We start from the raw sequence: 6,331 nt of genomic DNA, 5'->3' as shown, positions 1-6,331 counted from the left end.
ATGAACTCATTTGTTATAGACAAATATAATATCTTTGATTTTACTCTATTCAAATAGGAATGGTTAATTAGACTTGTCTTGTGCTATTACAGCAGAATAAGCATTTGAACCTGAAAAAAATCTTAAGTTTCAGTTATAAATGAATAAAGGGATCTTTACATTGTCGCACAAATAATAAAAATTGTACTATTCTTTTTTTTGAGGGGGGAAGGCAGGGCAATTGGGGTTAAGCGACTTGCCCAAGGTCAGACAGCTAATAAGTTTGTCAAGTGTCTGAGGCCATATTTGAACTCAGGTCCTCCTGACTCCAGGACCGGTGCTCTACTCACTGCGCCACCTAGCGGCCCCAAATTGTACTATTCTTAATTGTATAAAACGAGGTTTCCCACTGTAGTTATTATAAAAACAATCTCAATCTCAATGAGTGGCTGAAAAGAATCACAGCTAGTAGCACTACGTTGTGAGAGACTGTACTTCAAAACAATCCCACCAAAAAATCTTGGCATCAAGTTTATTTGATAAAGATCTGGAAATCAAGATATAGAGGGAATCAACACAAACACACAAAAATGAGAGTCATTCCCCGATACATAAATGATCAAAAGATATGAACGGGTAGTTCTTCAAAGAAGAAATGCAAGTTGTCAACTATCATGTGAAAATATGGTCCAAATCACTGATAAGAGAAATATAGATAAAATAACCCTAAGGTTCTACCCCACATCCATTTTACTGACAAAGAGGAAAATGAGAGTTGATAGAAGGCTATTGTGAGGATGGAAGGCTGTCCCTGGAATTGTGAATTGTCTTCAACATTTTGAAAAAAATATTTGGAATTGTACCCAAAAAGCAATTAAATTGTGTATACCCTTAGAGCCAACAATACCACTTAACTGGTATATGCCATTATGAGATCAAAGATAAAGGGAAAATATCTTATATACACAAATATTTATAACTGTTTTCATTGCAGCAAAGAACCAGAATCAAGGGCGTGCCCATCAATTGAGGAATGACTAAACAAATGAAAGTATGTGAACGTAACAGAATATTTAATTCCACTGTAAGACCATGAATGACAGACCCAAAGAAACCTAGAAAGGCTTGTATGAATTGATGTAGCATGATGTAAGCAAAACCAGATGAACAATTTATACAATGCTCACTAGTGGTCAGGGAAGGTCCCTGACAACTACTCCAGGGCTTCTTGAAGAAGAGGACCACCAGCAATAGGATGAACCCAAATCCTTGGCTTGGCTTCCCAGAAGACGTAGACTTAGAGGAAGATAGTGCAGAGTGAAGGTGAAAGGTAAAATGCCTTGTCCATAGCCTAGCAAACTGCTTTGAGTTTAGATTGTTTTAAGTATTAACCTCCTGGCACAGTATGGCAGTAATTAGCATTGCTCCTTATTTAATTTGTTTCTGTCAATGTGCTGTATTTAGCCTTTCTTTTGGGTGTATGAAATAAATACCCCTTCCATATTGTATATAGAATAGCTTTTTAATTTCCCTTTTTGGAGAGATCTTAGGCATGAGCCAAAACCTGATCTTTAAGTAGCTTTCCCCAGAGGTGTCTGTGCTAGGGGGCATAATGAGCTAAAGTGGGTAAGAAAAAGAAGTCTAATCTTTCTTTTAGAGTCACTAGGGTTCTTCCAAGACTAAACTCAGTCCAGAACATGTACATAGACAGGTCTATAGCCAAGAGGAGACGTTCGGTAGAGAAAGGAGGGGGCCTCAGTGCCTCTTGCTGGCTTGAGTCCAGCGGTGTCTTAGCGTTCCGCAAATAAGAACATGTTAATTTGTGGTTTTCTCTAAGTCCATATGCAGCCCAGGGATCCGTTCTATTCGAGTTTGATACTACTGATCGTGAGTCATTCAGAGCTAGGTCTGACAAACAATTTCTGTGCCCCGTTTTGGTTGCAAGCTTGTTGTGAATTCACAGCACACAACTAGCTAACACATCAACCGAGACAGACATTACAGGCAGTGTTCCATACCCATAATCTTCCACCTCAGCAAAGAGGAGAGGAAGGTGAATTTTCTCATCACTTTTCTTGAGCTGTTGGGCTAAACTTGGTCATTATAACTACGATACACTTAAGTTGCTAGGTTGGTTTTTTGTTGTTATTTTCCTTCCCATTTGCCTTTTTAGGAATCATTGTGTGTATTTGTTTTCCAGCCTCTGTTTATTTGCTTGACATTTTTTCATATAAATCTTCCTATGTTTCTGTTTTTTCCCCCATAACTCGAGATACTTCATATTCATGAGCTACAGCTATTTAGCTACTTTTCATCGATGGGTGTCTATATGGGATCACTCTTCTCACAAGCACAGATTCCAGGGGGAAATCGGCGCTTGAATTCAGACGGCACATGTGACAGAATCAAAGCTCTTGGGAATTCTTTTGCCTCAGTCTGAAAGATGTTCCCCTTAGCTTTTCTTCTTTGTGAAGCCTGGAACCTTCCTTTCCTCATCATGCTCAGTCTGATCTTGCTTCCCAAGGCAGACACTGTCACCGGCTGATCCGGGTACACTTCAAGGACACCATTGGGAAGATGGGAAGTACAAAATCCTCCACTCTTCCAATCCAAGTGGGACTAGGGGCAGGAGGAAACTGAGGCCAGGGCGCTCTCTGCTCTTCCCTGGACTCCAAAAGATTCTCTGGAGTATAGCTGGAACGCTCTCTCTTCTTCATTTCTTGATACTTGAATCTCTCAGGCATAAACTGGCTCAACATTTTAAAGTAAGTTTCCTCAGTCAATCAAAACATATTTCTTGCTATATTTGGAGAGATGTCCAGGCCTTCTTCACACCTAGTTAACAAATGAAATGTGTTCCCACCTGTTAAATGTAATAGGGGTATAGCATCTTATTACTTACTTTAGGTGGGGATGGAGAGAGTTGATTGATTTATTCAAATGTTTATTTATTTATTCAAATTATTTATTGACACCCCCACACACACACACTTTCACTCTGCTCTTCACTAAGAGGCCCCTCAGCTCTCAGCACTCCGGAGAATGTGGACTGGATTCACTGCTAGAAGAGCTAGACCGAATAAAACAAGGGTCAGGCTCTTTTTATGGAATTCTTTTGGCTCTTCGCCCTCACCCTAGAAGAGCACCTGGAAAAATTACTTAAAGTCTAGGTTTACTGAAATTCTAGTATGAGGAAAAACACCCTATTGGGCCTGGTTTCTCCCCAAAGAGGGCAAAGTAAAAAGGCACTCAAGGTAGAATGTTGATGAGATCGTTTCCTCTACACAAAAGAAAGGCTAAAAACAAAAGGCTCACCAGTGTCCATAGAGGAAATACTTAAGGAGGCAGCAGTAATAATAATACACGGGGCACTTCAATGTTTGCAAAGCTCAGTACAAACATTATCTCCTTTTACCCTCACAACAACCCTGGGAGGTTGGTGCTCTTTATTATTGCCACTTTACAGATGAGGAAGCAGAGGCAGGTAACAGTTAAGTGACTTGCCCAGGGTGAGGAAGTTTGTAAGGGTCTGAGGCCACTTTTGAACTCAAGACTTCCTGAGTTCCCAGAGTTCTCTCCACTGTGTCCACCTAGCTCCCTCAGTGCTGCTGTTATGTTCTCCTGTGAGATTTAAAATGAACAAAACATAAAGCATTTTATGGGTCTGCTGAATAGACATTTTCTTTTTCTCTGAGGCTCTGCCCTTTTCAAACAAGTCTTTCCAGGTCCATTCCTTTTTTTTTTTTTTTTTTTTTTTGCAGGGAGGAAGGCAGAGCAATTGGGGTTAAGCGACTTGCCCGAGGTCACACAGCTAGTGAGTATGTCAAGTGTCTGAGGTCAGATTTGAACTCAGGTCCTCCTGACTTCCAGGTCCACTTCTACTGACAAGTCAGGCCAGGGCTTTGGGAGTCATTCTCTGATGCAGAAACTCCTGCTGCAGGTTAGCTCAGACTGAGATGTACATTCAGTATGATTTCTCAGACTCTTGAACCTAGACAAGATCGCCTTGGAGGCAGGACATGTACATTTTGGGAAAATGGAAAAACCAGTCAGAGACCCCAAGGCCAATTTTAGCTGGCCTCATTGCCAGGTATTAGTGAAGAGGTTAAAGGGAAAGTGATGATGGTAGGGAACCATACGTTTTTAGGGGTGCTCGTGACCCCAAAATACCGACCCGCCGGGTCCTGCCAAAAGAATTCGACTCAAGCCTTCTCAGCCAAGGGAAAAGACAAAGTTTATTAGGGATTCACTATAATGGGTTGTCTTAAGAAACCCCACCCTTCATGACACCAAGCAGGCCAGATTCAATCTAAACTGAGCTAGATTGAATTTTAGCACCTTCATGGAGGCCAGATGGAGATAATATACACAAAGACTGAAGGAGGGATTGAGGGGTGGTCGGGGTGACTAGAGGAGGGCTTTAGGGAGGGTCTTGAGGAGGAGTCTAAGGAGGACGAGATGAGGTCAGACTTCAGGAACCAAGAGAATGGAATTAAGGGTGGGAAGTAGCTGAAGGCATGGATATTGATAGTATCAAGGGTGGGAAGTAGCTGGACAATAAAGGGCAAGACTAGGTAGAGATTTGGGCCTAATGATAATGTAAGGCTTATGGCCTTAGTGAATGCCAGATCTAGTTGTAAGATTCAAGGACAGTTCAAAGGGGTTCCCAGAGACTGTGCCCTCATCCTTAGCAGATATAATGTTGTCAGGGCTGATGAAAGGGTGCTACCCTTCTTTTTCCCTTCAGGGGTAGCCTAGAGAGGAAAAGCTACCTCAGCAGAGGTGAAGGGAAAGAGAGACAGAGAGCAAAATTCCTCCCTTTACAAGGTCCTCCTGGCTTAGCGGCCAGTCCTAGCTGATCGAGGTTTGATGAAGCCTTTCCTACTTTCAACTACTGAGGAGTGAGAAACCACGAGTTTGCTTTGCCATTCCAAAAAGGCAGATCTAGAGATGAGCACATTTTCCTAGAAGTGATAAGAGATGCACCCCCATCACATTACAAGAAGTTTAGCTTTGGCCATAACATCCTGCGAATCCCCTTCTGATCCCCATGTACCTTCACAATTTTTAAAAGAATATTATTGTAGATGCTGTTTTCTAAGTGAATAAAGTCACTCATGGTGTGTTTAGTGATCAGATTTATTAGAGATGTCACTCATATCCTGCTTTGGGGTTGGGGACCTCTTTCCCACCAAGGGCTCCCAACTCTGGGCTCATTATGCTCCCAGCCCAGAGTTCTACTCTGGGGAAAATCTCTTAAACAAAGCCTAGTTTTGGCTCTTGTCTAGGTTCTGCTCAGAAGGGATTAGTTGGACTCCTTCTAGAAAAGTATGCAATATATGAAGTAGATTATATACAGAACCACGATTTATTTCCTCCACAACAAAAGAAATGCTTAAAACACAAAAGACTCATAAGCATATGACATATCATTGGTCATATCACTTATGACCAATGGAATGAATCTTGAGAAAGAAGAAACAAAATAAAAAAAAAAAAACCAAAGACAAAAACAAAAGAGAAAAAAAAATTTTCACCTCAACCTATGCTGTCTGAGCAACTCACGCATGGTCCATATCTTTGGGCCAGCCAGCCACGCCTGCCTCCAGACTCCTAGAAGTGGTTTTGTTCTCCAAAAAGCTTATGACTATAAGAAGAACTTCCGACGGGAATATCAGTACCCAGACCTCTCAATGACTGGACTGCTCTAGTTCAGTGGGTGGCAGATAGGTGGCTTCTCCAGCTCATTTTACAAAGGTCACACAGCTAGTAAGTGTCTAAGAACAGATTTGAACTTAGGAAGGTGAGTCTCCCTGAATCAGGCCCAGCACGCTATCTACTGTGCCACCTAGCTGTTCCTCAACAGCAACAAAAATAACGTTTCAAGAAAAATAAAGTGAGTACATTGTTTTGGGGAATTTGCATGCTCCCTGGGACAACTGGAAGGACTTTAATTTAAAACCGGCGCTAGGTGTAAGCAGTACAGTTTGGACCTGGAGTCAGGAAGATCTGAGTTCAAATTCAGCCTCAGAAATGTAAAAGCTGCGTGACCCTAAGCAAGTCACTGAACCTGTTTGCCGAGGTTTCTTCTTCTCTAAAATGGGGATAAAAATAGCACCTACCTCCCAGGATCAAATGAGATGATATCTGTACAGTGCTTATGCTTCCATATCACTGCACGTGATATGTAAACGTTAGCTACTACTACTTTTATTACTACCATCATCATCTTCATCACTGAAGAATTAGCTTCTATTACGTAGCAGTGTTTCCCCGAAACAAGCAGAGAAGTCCCAGGATGGGGCGGGCTCCCGCTCTGCGTAGCTAACCAGCACGGAGAGCTCCAGCTCGC

Source organism: Trichosurus vulpecula, chromosome 4, assembly GCF_011100635.1.
Source record: "Trichosurus vulpecula isolate mTriVul1 chromosome 4, mTriVul1.pri, whole genome shotgun sequence".
Classification (NCBI taxonomy): domain Eukaryota; kingdom Metazoa; phylum Chordata; class Mammalia; order Diprotodontia; family Phalangeridae; genus Trichosurus; species Trichosurus vulpecula.
The sequence above is the reverse complement of the archived record's forward strand: the minus strand, read 5'-3'. Positions refer to the sequence as shown.